The 18,474-nt window shown below is 46.2% G+C and overlaps 1 long non-coding RNA gene and 1 other non-coding gene across 7 annotated transcripts; both read left to right on the top strand.

The window, feature by feature from the left end:
* Window positions 1-1,265: 1,265 nt before the first annotated feature.
* Window positions 1,266-11,650, top strand: LOC128847147 (uncharacterized). 6 transcript variants are annotated; one of them, XR_008446854.1, is made up of 6 exons: window positions 1,266-1,338; window positions 5,374-5,454; window positions 7,456-7,586; window positions 9,114-9,161; window positions 9,618-9,694; window positions 11,071-11,650. It is a non-coding gene; the product is annotated as an uncharacterized LOC128847147 (long non-coding RNA). The 6 variants fall into 6 exon arrangements; XR_008446851.1 differs by having other exon boundaries at window positions 7,456-7,600; XR_008446852.1 differs by lacking the exon at window positions 9,114-9,161 and adding an exon at window positions 3,535-3,644 and having other exon boundaries at window positions 1,312-1,338; window positions 7,456-7,600.
* LOC128847177 (small nucleolar RNA SNORD126) lies at window positions 9,266-9,343 on the top strand. Its single transcript, XR_008446861.1, has one exon. It is a non-coding gene; the product is annotated as a small nucleolar RNA SNORD126 (small nucleolar RNA).
* Window positions 11,651-18,474: the final 6,824 nt, after the last annotated feature.

Raw genomic sequence — 18,474 nt, 5'->3', positions numbered from 1 at the left:
TCTGAGCATGTTTCTCCACCTGTAAAATGACGACAATGATGCCTACCTTTGGGCTACACATGGAAAGGAAAATTTTGCTGTGAAATACACCAGTTTAAACCTGGAGCAACTCCACTGAAATTAACGGGGTTATGTCAGTGTAAGTGAGAGCACAGTCTGGTAGGAAGCATGGTACACAAGGGGTTTTATTATTTTCCTTTGCAGATTTTGCCAAGATTTCCTACATTTATGTTTCCCTCAAATGTTATCGAAGTCCTGCATTGCAGATGCCTCCCACAGCCTTTGTTGACTCTGAATCTGGATATATAGTAGGATTGTCAAAGGCATGTGAGGGAAATAGGTGCCTATGGAAGTTAGGGTGCCTAGGTACTTTTGAAATCCCACTAGATGCTTTTCAGCATCTTTAGGCACCTAAACGACCTTTAGAAATTTGGCTCTCTACTGACAATATCTTTCTGTATTTTCCAGTCCTGGACTTCAGAATGAGGAAAATCCAAAGTGCTATATAAATGTGAAATAGGTTTATTGATATTACACTATTTGTAAGGGGTTTGAGGATCAAAATGACCCCAAAATTCCAGGGCTAAATTTCAAAACCAGGAGCCTACATTTAGGTTCTGAAATCCTGATTTAGCCTCCTAAATAAGTGGGTAGACTTGTAGAAATGTTAAACACGGCTGCTAGGCACTTCTGAATATCAGCCCTATTTAGAGCGGACATCAGGATTTCTGGCTTGTTCCTCTGAAAATCCCAACCTAGCTTTGAAAACTTTGGCACACGATTGCATTCCCTAGTACAGATTGAAAAATCTTTTTAAGACAGTTCACAGAAAGCCACTGATGGCTCTCTAGGGTGACCAGATATCAAGTATGAAAAATTGGGGTAATTCTGTCACACACATTTTCCTAAAGCCAGTTCTGTACAGGGCTGCCCAGAGGGGGAGCGGGGGCAAGTGGGGCAATTTGCCCTGGGCCCCACAGGGGCCCCCACGAGAATATAGTATTCTATAGTACTGCAACTTTTTTTTATGAAAGGGGCCTCCGAAATTGCTTGCCCCAGGCCCCCTGAGTCCTCTGGGCAGCCCTGGTTCTGTAAAGATCTTTAGCCACATGGTATGAGGCCTCAACACAGCAGACCAATGCTTCTGCAACTGCAATCTACATCTGGTCTTCTTGAGTCAGGGAAATGAGAGACTTACTGGTTTATACTCTCAGCCAATTGCAAAAGCTGCTTTCTTTCCTGTCCTACCTACCACTTCCTCTCATTTTGTCTCTGTCTCTTTCGTTATCACTCACTCACTCTGCTTCCTGTTCCTGTACTCGCAGACTAGCGTGCTTGGTAAGTTGCAAGATCTCTAGCTCGGTTTGAATCCTTTGCTAATCTGAATTTAAGTTTTGCATCCACCCATGTGTTAGGATTGGAATAAATGTAGTTAAACTGTATATGGTGCAGAGAGGCTTTTCATTTGGCCGTGGGGCTGATGAATTCATAATCCATAGGACACCCTTTTAGGTGGGGCCAAGGGCAGGGGATTAGTGGCCTGTTAAAACTGTGAGATTGTGCTGTGTGATCGTCAGTGACACCGCTGACATTCCCCTTGAACTCACAGTATCTGGGCGAAACAGATGGCACGATTTGTCCCTGTGTTTTAATAAATTACTGTGTGTCTGTCTGCAGTGTTCCTCTTCAGGCCTGCATCAAGTCACGCATGCTGTGGAAAGAGTTTGTTATCTCTCTCATACTCCTCTCTTCTCCCTCCCCCGTATGATTTGGTGACTTGTTTCAGGGCAGGCAGGGAGTGTGCTGCGGAGCTCGGAGGCGAACCCCCGAGTAGTTCTGACGCTTAATTTTGCCCTTAATACAGTAGATGCTGCTCCCAGCTCTGGAAGGGAGAGCAAAGTCCAAAGACCCGCTCGTCCTGCTATAACCGAACCATAATAAACAGCAGGAGTTTTATGTACAGGTGTGTGTCCCTTTAAGAGGTAAAAGCACATGGTGGGGAGCCGGTGAAGGCTGAACAAAGGACGTCCTTGCTGCGGAGGGAGCAGGGTTAGGAAGGTGCCTTCCCACTTCCGCTGTGTGTTCTAGGACTAGCGGCCTCTTTCGGGGTGTGGAATGAGCTGGGAGCGGGTTTGACTTGGGGTTCAGAAATGCTGCTGCTGGCAATGGTGTAATTGCCCACGCTGTGTGTGGCAGATGTGTTGGGGAGGAGGGGGGGAGGAAAGGGGGGAGTTGAACGTCGCTCCAGGCCTCAATTTTGCTCTGGCTTTTCGCCCCACTTTATAATTTGCGGATGAAACTCCACTGAAGGAAGTAAATGGAAGCTTAGTTACAAGAGAAGAAAGTTGAGTGAGCTCTGCTGGCTTTGAAACACACAGTGGACTTCAGAGGCTATCCTGAGCCCAATTTGGCTCCTGTAGTAAAACTCCCGTCTGCTTGTATAGTGCCTTTGCTGAACCCCACGTGCCATCCAGACCCCCTTTTAAAAAAGCAGTTTCGTGAGTCTTGGCTCCCAGCCCACCCATCCTGGGTTCTACCCCAGCACTGGGAGGGTAATGAGGTCTAATGGTAGGTGGGCTGGGAGTCAGGACTCCTATTACCGGCTTTGAAGATGATCCAGGGGTGAACTTGAGCAAGCCACTTTGCCTGTACCTCTTTGTACCTCAGTTTCCCCACCTGCACAATGTGAATAATACTTCATAGGAAGCATGTGAGTCTTGATTCATTAATGATTATAAAACACTCTAAAATCTGGGATGGGAGTTTCTAGAAAGAGAGCAAATTATTCAATATTATTGTTTTTGCATCTGTTTTGACCCCTTATAAGCTACAAATGGTTGGGTACTTCATAGCCTTTGAGCCATCCCCCTCTGCAACCTTTACCTGATCTGTAGCATCTTAAGACTCCTTGCATCTACCAAGATAAAGAAAGCCAGTCACTTTTATACAGGTCAGAAAGATACTTGAGCCTAGGATCTATGAAGCCTCAAAAGATGTCAGATGCAGAATGCAAATCTATGGCTTTCAGAGAAAGATTCTCTGCCCTGCTGTGGGGGTTGGATCTGCAAATGAGGCAGTGAGATAAAGTCTGGAGGCTGATTCAGGGCAGTAATCCGTTCAATTAAGGTTTATTCTAATACAGAAGATTAGAGCTACATAGGATGGGTGGCCTAACAGGCCTGTCGTCTTGGGGTCAGTGCAGGATTGTTCCCTATAGTCTGCTTTCTATCCCTGTGTTCAGTCTGGTTTGAAAAGCCCCAAAGTCAATCAGGAAGAGCTGAGACTAGAAGTGTAAAGCCTTTTGGCCGAGAGGAAGGAGGAATCAGCAATTCGGGTGCTAGCATGGGACTTGAGAGACATGGGCTTAATTTCTGGCTCCACCACAAATTTCTTGTGTGACCTTGTGCAAGTCTTAGTCTCTCTGGGTCAGATTTTTATAGGTACTTAGGCACTAAAGATACAGATAGATGTGTAGTGGAATGTTCGGAAACACAAAGGTGCCTAACACCTACTGATTTAATTCTGTGTCTTTAGGTGTCCACAGACATTTTAAAAACTGGCCCGCTGCCTCAATTCCCTAGCTGTAAAATTTGGAGAACAGCAGTGCCCTACATCACCAGGAAGAGATTGTGGGGTGGCACCATGTAAGATTGATCTTCATTTGGTTCTATTCATGGCTCTGCCACTTGCTGGTGACCTTGGTCAAGTCATTTGCCACTCTGTGCCTCAATTTCCCCATCTACACAATGAGGATGATATTGACTTTGCAGGGCGGATAAGAATTAATATTTGTAAAGCACTTGGGCTGGGATTGTCAGAGGAGCCTAAGGGGGGGCATGGGGTAAGATACTTCACTCCCTTAGGCTCCTCTGAAAGCCCCAATGTTGAAGATTTTTGGAAGGGGCTGGAGAAGGACAAACCCTCATTTCTGTATTCATTTTAGTGAGTGTAGCTTCTGCATTATTGGGGACTTGCTGCTACTTATCCCAAAGGTGGGAACATCCTGTTGTAGAGGCTTTTACACTCCTGTCCACTGTTCCCTCTAAGCTGTGCGCGTGTGCGCGTGCACACAGATCCTAAACCCCGTGCACACGGCGAAACACCGCGTGCGCAAAAATTTGCACAGAAGCACAGATATTTGCACAGAAGCACAAACATTTGCACAGAAGAAATTTTTTGCACACACGGCCTGTCAAAAATTAGAGCAGGGGTCTCAAACGGAGCTCTTCCCTGCAGCCCGCCAAGATCCCTGCGCCCCCCCCCCCCCTTACTCTTCCTGTCAACTCCCTCCCTTCCCCCCCCCGAGTTATTTTATGTGGCAGCCAAGCTTCCTGCTCGCTGCTCCCCAATGTTTGGGGCCAGGTCTCTCTCCCGGCCCCGCCTGCCGCCCCCACGTGCCTCCCCCAAGTGTCCCCGGGACTCACTTGCCTCCCCCTCACCGCCCCTGAGCCTGCAGCTCATGCTCCACTCTGCTGGTTTCCGGCATCACCTGCTGCTGCAGGGTCCTAGTACCCCCATCCACTAGGTCAGGGCAGGCTGCCCTTCCCCTGCCCTTCTGCCCTAGTCCTGAGCCTTTCCAATGCCCCAAACCCCTCATCCACAGCCCTCACCCCCGCACCCCCTCCTATCTCCAAACTCCATCCCAGCGCCTGCACCCCCACCCCCTGCTCCAGCCTGGAGCCTGCACCCAGCACCCAAACTCCCTCCCAGAGCCTGCACCCCAGACCCCCTCCTCCATCCAAACTCCCTCCCAGAGCCTTAGGCAGCTGGGGGCGGAGTTGGGGGCGGGGACAGGTTCTGGGCACCACCAAAATTTCTACAAACCTGCCACCCCTTGAAGAGGCAGAACGGGGTGGAGTGGTGGTACAGCCCAGTGCAGTGGGGGAGATTTACTTCTGTTAAAGCCAAGTAAATGCATGTTTTGTCCTTTGAGTGAGGTGCATTACTGAGTGTATATATTTTATTAAAACCTCTTGGAAATGACTTGTTGTAGGAGCAGCACTGATCTGTATGCTCTGTATAACACTTAGCACTTTCCAGGAGGGAGAGGGGAGGAGCACGCTCAGGGGAGGAGGTGGAGAAGAAACAGGGCATGGGTGGGGCCTCATGGAAGGGGTGGAGTGGGAGTGGGGCTGGGGCCAGCGAGGAGGGGGTGTCAGTGATGTGGCCCTTGGGCCAATGCACTAGTTCTCATGTGGCCCTCGTGGTCATTTTGAGTTTGAGAGCCCTGAATTAGAGGGAACATTGCTCTAGTCTCTAATGTAACCTTTAAAAGCCTCTTTTCTGACATAGCTGTGGTGGGGTTGGATGTGGTCTGGTTGCTAGGTTTTGGTCTGTGTATCCTAAACCACTGTTTGTATCCCTTCATTTTAGGCTGAAAATGGAATTGATGAGCTGGGAGAAACAATTGCTTTGGACCAATGCCATGTTCCAGATATGGGGAGCAATGAGCTGGTATGAGAGGAAGGGAAATCCCTTGCCCAGGGAACTAAACTCTACATAACAGCAAAACTGTCAAAATCTAGAGGCAACTATAGTGGGTTAGAAAAGGGGGGCTGGGAGTCAGGACCTCTGAGTTTTATTCCCAACTCTGGGGGAGTGTGAACTAGTGGTTAGAGCAAGGGAGTTGAGTCTAGTTGTAGATAAGGGGGATTGAGAGTCAGGACTCCTGGGTTTTAGTTGTCTACCTCTCTTTAAGGACTTTACCAAGACTATAATTTCCAACCTGGAGAGAGGATTCCAGAGTATTCCTGTTGGGTAGATCAGGGCAGGATTAGGCCTGTGTCACAGAGTCACGGGGCGATGGCTCTGGAACTACTCTCTACAAAACCAGTGAGGACTTGGGGAAGCATGCCTCCTCTCTCTGAGCATACTGTCTCCAGGGCAAGAAGCTTACACAGCTTCGACCTTCTTGGATCTGACCTCGGAGCATTCAACATCCCCTTCCACACCATGCGCTTCCTGCAGGGAGTCCGTCCAGGCAGGGCTCCTGGGGAAGCCAGAGGGCCCTGCACCCCAACTCCACAGTCAGATGTGACTCTCAGCCAGCTGGTAAAACAGAAGGTTTATTAGTCGACATGATCACAGCGTAGAACAGAACTTGTTAGTACGGAAATCAGTGACTTTCAGCCAAGTCCATCTTTGGGTGGGGGGTGGTAGGGGAAAGGGAGTCCAGAGCCAGGGCTCTGGCCCTCCTCCTGTGCCCAAAGCCAGCAGAGAGCTGCCTGGCCCCTGCCCTGCCCGTTGTTCCTCCGGCCTTTGTCTCCTTCCCAGACCAAGAGTCACCTGGTCACATCCCCCTCCTGGGTCTCAGGTTATGAAGGGGCAGCCATAGCATCCATGCAGGCAGTTGGAGCAACCCCCACAAAAGTCACACACCTAGACATTGGTGCAATACAAAGGGAAACCGAGGCACACACAGCATTCATGCAGAACAGTAAGACTCACATACAACATAACAAGGGAAAATCTCCACTTCGTCACAGCTTGCCAGACCATCTCCCTTCCCCGAATTAGTGCAGGCTGAGGCATGTCAAATCTTCAGCTCTGGCCTTTGGATTCTAGCAGATGTTTTTCAGCTCTGACTTTATCAAAGTGTCTGTTACCAGTTGTGTTGACCGATCCAGCGTTCAGCTACGATCATGGAGTGTAGTAGGAATGACTTGTGGCTTTGGGGCCTTGCTAACTTACTAGCCTGTGCGAGTCTTGAGGCCTTCAGGCTGGTGTTACCTTAGTGATGTAAACTTCAGATTTTAAATCCTCAGTGTCCAGGATTGGTTCATCTCTTTCCCCCTTCCACTGCCGATAAATTAATGCTATTGGTCTGAAGCTGTTTGGATCTCTTGCTTGAGGCATTAACAAAATTTGAGATCCTGTCTGCTCAGTGTGGACATTAAAAGGGCCATGGGATCTTTTGTAAGCATAATAGGGAGCTTGGCCAGTTGTCCGCTAAAAAAGGGTTCTCAACCTTTTTCTTCGAGGTCTCCACAACATGCTATAAAAATTCCAGGGCCCAGTGGGGGGGGGGGGTGCGGGGGGCTTGCTTCTGCCCGGCAGGGCTGGCGGCTTTAGCTCTGCGAGGCTCGAGGCTCAGAGTTTTCTGTTCTGGGTCCCAGCCAGCCTAATGCTGGCCCTGCTTCGTGGACCGGCCGCAGACCTCCAGTTGAGAATCATTGTGCTAAAATAGTCCCCTCCCTTCTCCTGTTGCATTTTGCTCTGGCTGCCTCTCTCCACCCCAGAAGTGACTTCATTTTAGTCCTGCTGTCTTCCCCTCCGTGTATAGTGTTAGCTCTTCCTTCCTAGATATGCCCAGGTAGAACTGGCCTGTGGTATGCTGGGGAATTGGGTTTAGATGGGTCCAGAAGCAACTCTGATTTCTGGTATAGCTGCAGCAGCAAGGCAGAGGAAGAGGCTTTGTGGATCATGGTCTTATAAATGTTTCTTTGCCTGTTTCAGATGGTGGAGAGGCTGGAGACTGACTCCCCAACCCACAAAACAATTGGGGCTGAAGTGGACAAACAAAGTAACTGAATCTTGAAAATGGGCCGAAATGAAACATCCCGGACCTGAGCACCCAAGACAGTAGGGTAAGGGTCTCCAGGTGAGAAGGGCCTTAAAGAAAAGGGACTGAGTTGTTTTACAGCCTACATGAGCTGAGATAAGGATAATCAGCTCCTGTGCTTTCAGGGCTTGCTCTGTGAGGGGTAGTGGGGAGTAGCCAGAGATGTGTTGCTGGAGGCAGGATGCTTGACTTGATGGGCCCATCCACTGTTTTATTATTAGTTATGTTACACTGTTGCCTAGAGGCCCTAATGTGCTGTGGGTTGTAGAGACACTTAGCGACCATTCCTGTCCCAAAGATTTTTGTTGGCTTTGTTTGAGGTCACCCAGGGAGTCTGTGGCAGAGCTGAGAACTGAGCCCAGATGTCCCAGTCCAGAGCCTTAACCACACAACTATCTTGAGAGTGGGTGTTGAGGGGAGATCCAGCCCACAAGACATTTCTTCTCAGACCCATGAGACTCCTCTGTGCTTTGCCATTGGTGGTGTCACAGCTGTGTTTGAGGGCGTGGGTGGAGTCTGTCATGAGTATATTCAGTCCATCTTTCACCCGATGACACATGCCCTGAGCAGACCCCCCTACATCAAGGATGGAGAGAAGCATTAACTCCCTCTTCCATTTTGGGCCTGCAGTGAAATCTAGTAGATGGAGTCAAGGTTTAAGGCCGGGGGGACCATTATGACCATCTAGACCAGGGGTCGGCAGCCTTTCAGAAGCGGTGTGCTGAGTCTTCATTTATTCACTCTAATTTAAGGTTTCGCGTGCCAGTAATACATTTTAAGAAGGTCTCTTTCTATAAGTCTATAATACTTTACATACAACAATGGTTTAGTTATATAAATAAGGTTTTTAAAACGTTTAAGAAGCTTCATTTAAAATTAAATAAAAATGCAGAGCCCCCCGGACCAGTGGCCAGGACCCAGGCAGTGTGAGTGCCACTGAAAATCAGCTCACGTGCCGCCTTTGGCACGTGTGCCATAGGTTGCCTACCCCTGATCTAGACTGACTTCCTGCGTCGTAGGGAGAAGAAATGTCTTGTGGGCATAGAAAGTCACATAGTAATCCCCACTGACTCCCTGACTCCTTCCCATTTCCAAAACTCAGCCATTATCCCCCCGCTCCCTGCATGCTACTTTTAAATAGTTCCTTGCACTAGCCCTTCTCACCTTGCTGCGTCTCCAGGTAACTTCACTGTGCCATTTCCCTGGCTGGAACTGCTATGCCCTTAGAAGCTGCTTGTATGGCCTTATTGAAAAGCCAGATCTTCGTAGGTCAGATGGAACTGTTAGATTGCCTAGTCTGATCTCCAGTTTAATACCAGCTGGAGAATTTCACTTAGTGATCCCGCTGATTGTGTTTGAGTAAAGCATCACTCCTAGAAAGGCATCCATCCCTAATTTTTCAGCGTCCTTATTAAAATTTGGACACCAGAACTGGATGCGGTATTCCAGTACCAGACTCACCAGTGCCATATACATGGGTAAAATCACCTCCCTGCTTCTACTGGCTACTCCCCTGTTTATGCATGTGGGGATTTTGTGTGCCTTGTTGCAGGTGGAGTTGGGAAGCTCGGGAGCCCATGCTGGAACACAAGGAAGTTGGGTGAGGAAGTAGCTAAAATTCTCAACCACTTGAGGTTTCAGAGTCCTGGGAGGTGGTTTGGGTGTGCGAGGAGCAACCATATTGCCACTTGTAGGACTAGGAGGGGTCTGCTGTGATGAGCCGCATGTTCAGTCCGTGTTTCACCTGATCTACCCTGATTACACACATGCCCTGAGCAGACTCATGAAACAAACACATACAGCTGAAGTCTGATTTGGGAGAAAGCTGATGTTCTAATGGTCTCCAATGCAACCATGTGTTAAGTCCCAGACAGTGAGGAGAATAAGTAGCAGATCCATGCAAATTCTTCAGAAACATGGATCTGGTTTCTGTGCAAATGAAGGAAGAGAATAGATGCAAAGAAATGTTTTCCATGCAGTTGGTAGCTCTTTTTTTTTTTTTTCCCTTCCCCTCTCTCTCCATTGACCTGGAAATATTTCCTTCTTGTTTCTGTAGGGACAGGAACTCTGAAAACAAAATTGGCTGGTTTGCTTCTCCCTCCTCACCCTGGATCCCTTATAGGAATCACAGATGTAAGTGGTGCTGGAAATTCGTATCCATCCAGTTGCTTAGCATGGCCCCATATCGGTACCCCTGGCCAATGTCACCATGGAGACAGGTATGGGACAAGAAAGAGGTACTATGGCAGACATAGCAGTTAGCAATTGTCTGGCATAGCGTATACCATGCATTCCTCATTCAGGGACAAACAGAGAACGTAGATAAGGAAGTGTTGGTTACTACTTCTCATAACAAAAGAACTAGGGGTCACCAAATGAAATGAATAGGCAGCAGGTTTAAAACAAATAAAAGGAAGTATTTCTTCACGCAAAGCACAGTCAACCTGTGGAACTCCTTGCCAGAGGATGTTGTCAAGGCCAAGAATATAACAGGGTTCAAAAATGATAAATTAATGGAGGATAGGTCTATCAATGGCTGTTAGCCAGGCTGGGCAGGGATAGTGTCCCTACCCTCTGTTTGCCAGAAGCTGGGAATGAGCGACAGGGGGTGGATCACTTAATGATTCCCTGTTCTGTTCATTCCCTCTGGGGCACCTGGCATTGGCCACTGTTGGGAGAGAGGATACTGGGATAATGGACCTTTGGTCTGAGCCAGTATGGCCGTTCTTATGTTCAAATATTCTTATATTCTTAGTTAGCTGCCTAATTGCCATTGAAATTTAAAAAAAAGTAAGAGAAATTAAATATTCTGAGGTAGAGAATCATCTTTGCAGCCTGTTGATCTAGACTTATTCATTTGGTCAGAGGGGACGAGGCATTGGAAAGCTTTTTCTCACACACCACTGCCTACCTTTAGACAACCTTTACCACAACTTTGGCTAATAAGTTTTTCAGTCCCATCTTGACTGCATGCTTTCTTTGCACAAAGCAGCTTTCCCCCTGTGCCAGCGATTCAATTGCACTGTTTAAAACCACAAAGTCTTCTTATGCCAAGTAACTCCCTCCCCCTTAGATATGCTGTACGCTAGGTCTGAAAGTATGAGAACTGAGATTCTAGGCACTTTCCAAAGAGAGAAGGAGGAGGATCCATGCCCCAGGGAACACACAATGTAGAACTAGACAGACAAGTTAACAAACAGAGGGTGGGTAGAGGAAAGATTTGCAACCAGCATGGAGTTGTATAAACAAATGTTATAGAAATACGGTAACAGAATTATAGTGAGATTGGGTTCAATTTTACCACTTCATACTTCCTCTTGAAACATTAACCTAGTAGGTTCAGGGTAATGTTGCTGGGACTGCAATTAAGGATTTGTGTTACACTGTTGGAGGAAGAAAGAAGATCCCTGTGAGGTATCAGAGACCGTTACTGTCAGTGGAAACTTGCTGTATAGAAATTCCTTTATGGTTAAATTATATCCCATAATTTGACTGCCATTGCTTTTCAGGGTGTGTGTGTGGGATATCAGACTTGACTACCCTTTGTGGAATCCTATGCGTAAGGTGAATTCCCTTTATATAATGGAGATCTGCCTACCAGACTACAAGTGCATTAGCAGTGCAAACCATGCTGTGCTGCCAGAAACCAAGGGGACTCTTCTGACAGAAGAAGAAGAAGAAGATGAAAAGTTGAACTGTGAAACATTTCAGAACTGGGCTTGCTGCAGTTCCAAGGAAGCATTCACCCACATGGGCAGCTCCAAGTAACAGCTCATTTGTCTGGACTACAATTCTGAGAAGTGTTGAATCCCCTCTGAGCTACAGGGACAGTTTATGTAAAGAGGTTTAGCATGGTGAGTGGAGTATACATACACACAGTGATACAGACACCATAGAGCCCTGCACAAAAACCTTGAACATAACAAACACTTTTTTTCCCTCAGGCAAATGTCTAGCCCTTGGGTTTTTTGCCATTTTCAGAGGAAGTTACATGAAAAGACAGAAGAAAGGGCCAGGAAATGTTTGTCAATGTTTTTGTGTAAAAATAAATAAATAAATAAAATCTTAATTACGATTGATTCATTTAAATCCCTTGTTTTTCGTTTATTGTGAAGGGAAAGGGAGATATTATGCATATGTTATTGTGTTGGTTTAATAATAATATTTTAAATACTTCTTTTACCTTTGCACATTTCTTTATATGTTGTCGAGTGCACATGCCTAATTACTCTATACAGGGTTTTATCCTCATTAGTTAAATTAAAGAAGGAAAACATCCATAACTATTTTTATTATTTTCAGAACGGAGTGTCACCTTACTACATGGTCCCACATACGGCATGTTGCTGTTCTTTGGGACCCCTAATCAATCCTCCTCAACCCACTGGCAGATCTTGGCTTTGAGGAACGGAATTTGTTTCTGAAAGCAGGAAATTTTGGGAGTCAAGCATCAAAATTCTTCTGTAAGGCCCTGATCCTACAGAAACTGAGCATGTGTTTCAGTTTACGCATTGTAATAAACCCACTGAAATGTTAATAGGGCTATCCAGCGGGACAGATCCTCAGCTGGTGTAAATTTTCATATTGGCTTCAAAGGTGCCAGGACCCTTTACACCAACTGAGAATCTGCCTCAGGGTGTAGGAAGTTGAGCATGTTTGTAAGTCTTTGCAGGACCAAGGATTCCATATTTTAATTATAAAGGCTCGAAGAGACAACAAAAATCATGCCTCTTTGAGCTAATTTTCTTGTTCTGCAGCTAAAATTTAAATCACCTTTTGCATGGAAAAGGTTTTTGCTTTAGCACAAGATTACAGCAGAAACTGGAGATGAATAATTAATCTAACCCAGACTCAGAATAAAATAAATACACCCTAGCAGTTGTTTCAATTTTCTCTAGAGAGGTTCTTGCACAGCTGTATAGCACTGTGGACTCCGATGCTGTCTTTAAAGGGACCAAAGTCTCTCTAATACCAAGTAAGTGACTTAACCTTAATGCTCAGGAAAGGGTGTTTGAAACTTTAAATTTAAGAAAAAGTAATTTATTAAAGATTTTTGAAGGCATATTGAAGGTGAGATTAAAAATAACCCTGTGACTATGCAGGGATTCTTATTGTCTGTGCTGGTAGTGGTGGTTTTTAGCAATGCACACTTTGGATCCAGAGACAATAGGTCCTTCTGGAAATGTGTGTGTATAAATTACCAGCTTCTGTCTGACTTTCAGTGACAGTTTGACATTCCTTCTTTCTAGCAGAGAGAAATTACATGAAAAATATAGTTAAAATAGTCATGTGTTGTTCTGCAATTTTAATTCATTTTTCCACTGCAATCTTCTAAAAATATTCTATTGAAAGGTTTCAACATTCATATTAAGTTCATACAAAAACTTGTTAAAGTAGTTTTGTAATTGCAGAAACAAACTTTCAAAAGTTAGCAAATGCCAGAATTAAGGTTGTTTGGGCAAAATTAACTCTTTCTCCTTATGCTACAACTTCTAATGAAATGATCACATGCTATTTTCCCCTACAACTCCCATTTTTAAGTTCCTATTATTATTATTATTACTAAAATCCTGGCTTTAAATGAGACTTAAGGAGCTCAGTCTATTCAGTTTATCAAAGTCTAGATTAAAAGAGGACTATACCATGTACTTATCAAATACTCTCTAGGTACCCACATACGGCAAAGATCATTACTTTTAAGGCAAGAAGGGACCATTATGATAATCATTTAATTAAATTTCAACCACGATATTAACTTTCCAGGAGATCAAACACCTTCCAAGCCCTCCATCTCCATTATGGAGTCAGAAAATGAGAGCATTAGTGTTTGCCTGGCGAAAGATTTCTACCCTAAAGAGCTGAAGATATTCATGAATTCTAACAGTGAAATTATATATGAAGCAACAGACCCGATCCTCACATCTAGTGGGAAATACAGTGCTGTCAAAATTGTCAGGTTCTCGTCAAATGAACTAGTGTCTTGCTACATTCAACATAACGGCAAAATTATTAAGAAAACCCAAACAGCTGAGAAGCCGCCAGGTATATTTTCAGGGTTTAAGGCTCAATAAGATAATACACCTTTGAGATTAATTCAGTTTTTATTTATCATATAGGATCACAGTGGAAGTTGGAATGCTTTAGTGCATTCATCTAGTCCAGTATTCTGTCTCCAGCTGTTTCAAAGGAAATTGCAAGAAATCCTACATAACATGTTTATTTAAGAAAATGTTTTGTGCCACTATTCAAGGACTCATATACTTCCAAAAAGGGCAGACTCTTTTTGACTTCACAGCACTATGGACCAGGCTCAAACTGTGCCCAGGGTGAATTTCCATGCTCTTGAATTTCAGATAGTTCAGTGGGATTATTATAGATCTGTATAAATCATTTATTTTGGGTGCGGTTTGCTGTCTTTCTTTTAGATTTCACATCTCCTGCTCCAACGATAATTGTGCCTGAGCCGTGCAACATTTCAACCCCCAGCCTCGAAGGTTAGTACCCAAATGAGTGATTAACAGACCTACACTGCTGTGTGGAAGGGGAAACTGAGGCACTTTGCCTCATGGCATTGGTGGCTAAATGCCAAGACACCTTCATTTGAACAGATACTGCTATCTGCATTCTGTTAGTAATACAACACCCCGACATGTTTTCAGGCACCTGGGGACTAGGAACTCCGGACCTTGCAAGAACACCTATGAATGACATCGTAGGGTTTAAAGGTACTGGCAGGGGGTGTGACCAGAGACAAACAGGGATTTAACATGTACTGCCTCCACCATGGACAGTGTCCAAGATTCTGGCAGTGAGTTCAGGAGGAGGATGTGACGTTGCATTCCATATGTTTTACTGTGACGGGTTCAGTCAGAGAGATCGCCTTGGAACTGTCACTTGATGTGCTGAAATTACCTCTGAGCCCGCTTTCCACTGCCAGCCTGGGACTCCAGAACCCTGCCTTGTTGAGCCAGACATGCTATCCTGCTGTAACACAGACCCAGGGGCTGGGCCATGGCCCCAAAGCTGCAGACTTTAACTAAAAACAGCTCAGCAGGTCACCTACCTCCAGCACCTGGACACCCAGGTCCCAATGGGATCCAAACCCCAAATGAATCTGTTTCACTCTGTATAAAGCTTATACAGGGTAAACTCATAAATTGTTCACCTCTATAACATGGAGGGAGAGAGAGAGAGATGCACAGCTGTTTGCTTCCCCCAGGTATTAATCACTCTGGGTTTATTAATAAACAAAAATGATTTTATTAAGTATAAAAATAGGATTTAAGTGGTTTCAAGTAATAACAGCCAGAACAAAGTAAGTCACAAAGCAAAATAAAACAAAATATGCAAGTCTAAGCCTAATACATTAAGAAACTGATTACAGGTAATATCTCACCCCCAAAGATATTCCAATAAGCTTCTTTCACAGACTAGACTCCTTCCTAGTCTGGGCCCGATCCTTTCCCCTGGTACAGTTCTTGTTACATCCAGCAGACATCTCAGGTGGTAAGCAGGGGTTTTCTCATAACCGGCATCCCCCTTTGTCCTGGTCCACCCACTTTTATATCTTTGGCACATGGCGGAAATCTTTTGTCTGTGCTTGTACACACCTCCGCCTCATCAATGGAAACGTACAAGGATTAAGATGGATTCCAGCATCATGTGACATGGTCACATGTCACTGTAAGACTGCTAGTCTCCATTCTTCCTGGGTTGGCCCACACATACACTGGAAGGTTTGCAGATAAATAAACCATTTACAACCAATTGTCCTAGTGAATTGGAGCCATCAAGATTCTAAACCACCGTTAAGGGCCCACACTTTACATAATTACAATAGGACCTCAGGGCTATACTTCTTATTTCTAGCTTCAGATACAAGAATGATCCATGCACACAAATAGAAGGAATATATTCTGTAGGTTATAACCTTCGTTATGATAACTTACAAGAGACCTTTTGAATAAAGCATTTTCCAGTTACATCAGATTCACACTCCTAAGCATATTTCCATAAAACATATGGAGTGCAACGTCACAGTGGTTTACTGTCTTTCTTTTAGATTTCACATCTGCTCCAACAATCATCGTGTCCGAGCCGTGCAACATTTCAACCCCCAGCCTCGAAAGTTAGTACCCAAACGAGTGATTATGTTGCTGCAAGACTTTATGGCCAACAGGCAACTTGTGAGATGGGGCCGGGGGGGGGGGAGAGCTATTGACTTCAACGTCAGCTGAGAATCTGGCCCTTGCTGTGTCTGGTAATTGAACTGTAAATAACGTAGGACCAGGTTGTCCAACCTTTACTCGTGTTGGCGAGCAGCTGTTCACACAAGTGGACCCATTGCTGTGAATGGAAAGAAGTGCTGAGCAATGGTGAGCAGGGTTCCTGCAGTCTAGCTCCGAGAGTCCTGCTCCCATTGACGGCAATGGCACAGGACTGAGAAACAAACATCTCCCCTTTGGTCTATTGCTACCATACGTTGTTAACTCATTCCACATGGGCCCATTTCCCACTGACATCAATGACAATTCATCACATTCTTCTTCTCCTTCTCTAAGCATTTTGCATTGCAGAAGAGAGCTGCACCTTGCCAGCTCTACTTCCTTACTCCTGCTCTCTAGCACAGAGAAAGGCTTGGAAGGATTAGATTTTTTTATCAGTAAATGTTGATAAAAGCAACATAAGAAAAATGCTGCATGAGAATGTATTAGAGCAGGCCTGTACAACATGCGGCCCGCGTGGGCTCATTGTGCGGCCCGCGGGTGGGGGGGGGGGTGAGTAGACAAGCGGCAGGTGAGGGAGGGGGGCTGAGTAGGTGAGCGAGCGGGCAGTAGCAGGGAATGAGTAGGCGATCCGGGAGGGTGGAGGGCTGAGGAGGCGAGTGGGCGGGCAGTGGCGGGGGGTGAGTAGGCGAGCCGGGGCAAGGGAGCTGAGGAGGCGAGTGGTGAGTCGGTTGCTGACCTGTTCTACTGATCTGGTCTTGCTTCCATCCCCTCTCCCAGGGCCGGCTCCAGGCACCAGCAAAACAAGCAGGTGCTTGGGGCGGCACATTTCTAGGGGCGGCATTCTGGCGCCGGCCATCATAGATGCCGACTCCGGGGCATGGGAAAAAAGTGCCCTCGCTGCCCCAGCTCGCCTCCGCTCCGCCTCCACCTGCTCCCCTGAGCGCGCCGCCACCGCTCCGCTTCTTCTCCCTCCCTATCAGGCTTGCTGCGCGCGAAACAGCTGTTTGGCGCAGCAATGCTGGAAGGGAGGAGAAGCCAAGCGGCGGGGCGCTCGGGGGAGGCGGCGGAGGTGAGCTGGAGCGGGGAGTGGTTCCTCTACCCCCCCCGTTACTTCCTGCACCCCCCCACCTTAGCTCACCTCCGCTCCGCCTACTCCCCTGAATGCGCCGCTGCTCCGCTTCTCCGCTCTCCCTCGCCTGAGAGGGACGGGGGAGAAGGAGAGCGGCGGCATGCCCGGGGGAGCAGGCGGAGTGGAGGTGAGCTAGGGCGGGACGTCACGGGGGGCCAGTAGGAAGCAATGGGGGCAAGAAATGCGGCACGCCAGGGGAGGAGGCGGTGCTGGGGATTTGGGGAAGGGGTTCAGAAGGGGTGGAGTTGGGGTGGGGCCAGGGACACGAAAAAGAAAGGGGAGGCGGCCAAAAATTTTTTTGCTTGGGGCGGCAAAAATCCTAGAGCTGGCCCTGCCCTCTCCAAGCGTTGCAGCTGTGCAGAGGTGCCTGCCTTCCATGCCTTCCTCATTCACACCTCATTCATTCAACAGGGCAATCGATTACAAAGTGGGGGGGAAGATCTTATTCTACTTCTATCAAAAAGACATTTTTCTTTTACCTTAATTATACTACCTATGGGGCCGCTATAACATATTACCGAGGTTCAATACTGCTGTTTCGGTGGGGCGGCGCTGGGGAAGAGGGTTTAATTCCGTGGAACAGATGGCGCGGGGGGGGGGAGGGGGGTTGGCGGCGCTGGGGAGGTTGTTTCCGTGGGGTGGGCGGTGCTGGGGGGGGGTGTTGTGTTTCGGGGGGGGGGCTGGGTGGCGCTGGGGGGGGGAGGAGTTTGGCGGCGCTTGGGGGGGGTTTGGCCCTCAGTTGTTTTCTTTGGAGTAATATGGCCCTCGCCGCTTTACGAGTTGTGCAGGCCTGTATTAGAGTTTGACTTACGGGTATTTACTTTGTCAATATTATATATCAAAATATACCATCTGTGTTTTAATGGTTATAAAGCTTTAATTTATTGAATCTCAAAATATACTATCATTGAATAATTATTGTCTGTCCCCCAGTAATTTCATACAATTGTGAAAAATATAAATAAATAGAAATAGAAAAAAAGCCATTGATGTTATCGGTCTAAATTATTTAAAATTATTAAATTATTTTAAAATATTAAAAATTATTACATTTTTTAATTAAAAATTGAATTCTGACAAGTCTCTCTCTCTATGTGTGTATATGTATGTATGTGTATATGTGTGTGTGTATATATATATATATATATATAATATGTTATATTAATTGTTATATTTGGCTTTGTGCAAATATGAATTTTCATGGGCAAACTACACCATTGTTTCATATTTTATAGAGCCGAATGAGGAGAAAAACACAAAGACACTATCCGCTGCCCTGCTGGGTTTGGAAATTGTGCTTGCAAAGAGCATCCTCTTTAATGTGCTCATGATTGCAAGATTAGTCTTTGAGGTACGTGATACTTTGCAGTGCAGACCGGGCTCTGGCATTTTTATCACAATGTCTGCTAATAGCGCCTAGGGCAGGTTTTTTAACATACTAGTAAAAATGTAGATGGAGCCTAAGTCCTGCCTACACTAGCAGGAAGAGAAGAGGTAGGAGGAGAAGAATTGTTTTGTGATTAGGGGCTTGGGCTCCGTTCCCGGCTTTACCATGT

This window comes from Malaclemys terrapin, chromosome 12 (assembly GCF_027887155.1).
Source record: "Malaclemys terrapin pileata isolate rMalTer1 chromosome 12, rMalTer1.hap1, whole genome shotgun sequence".
Taxonomy (NCBI): domain Eukaryota; kingdom Metazoa; phylum Chordata; order Testudines; family Emydidae; genus Malaclemys; species Malaclemys terrapin.
This window is presented reverse-complemented; position numbering and strand designations above follow the sequence as displayed.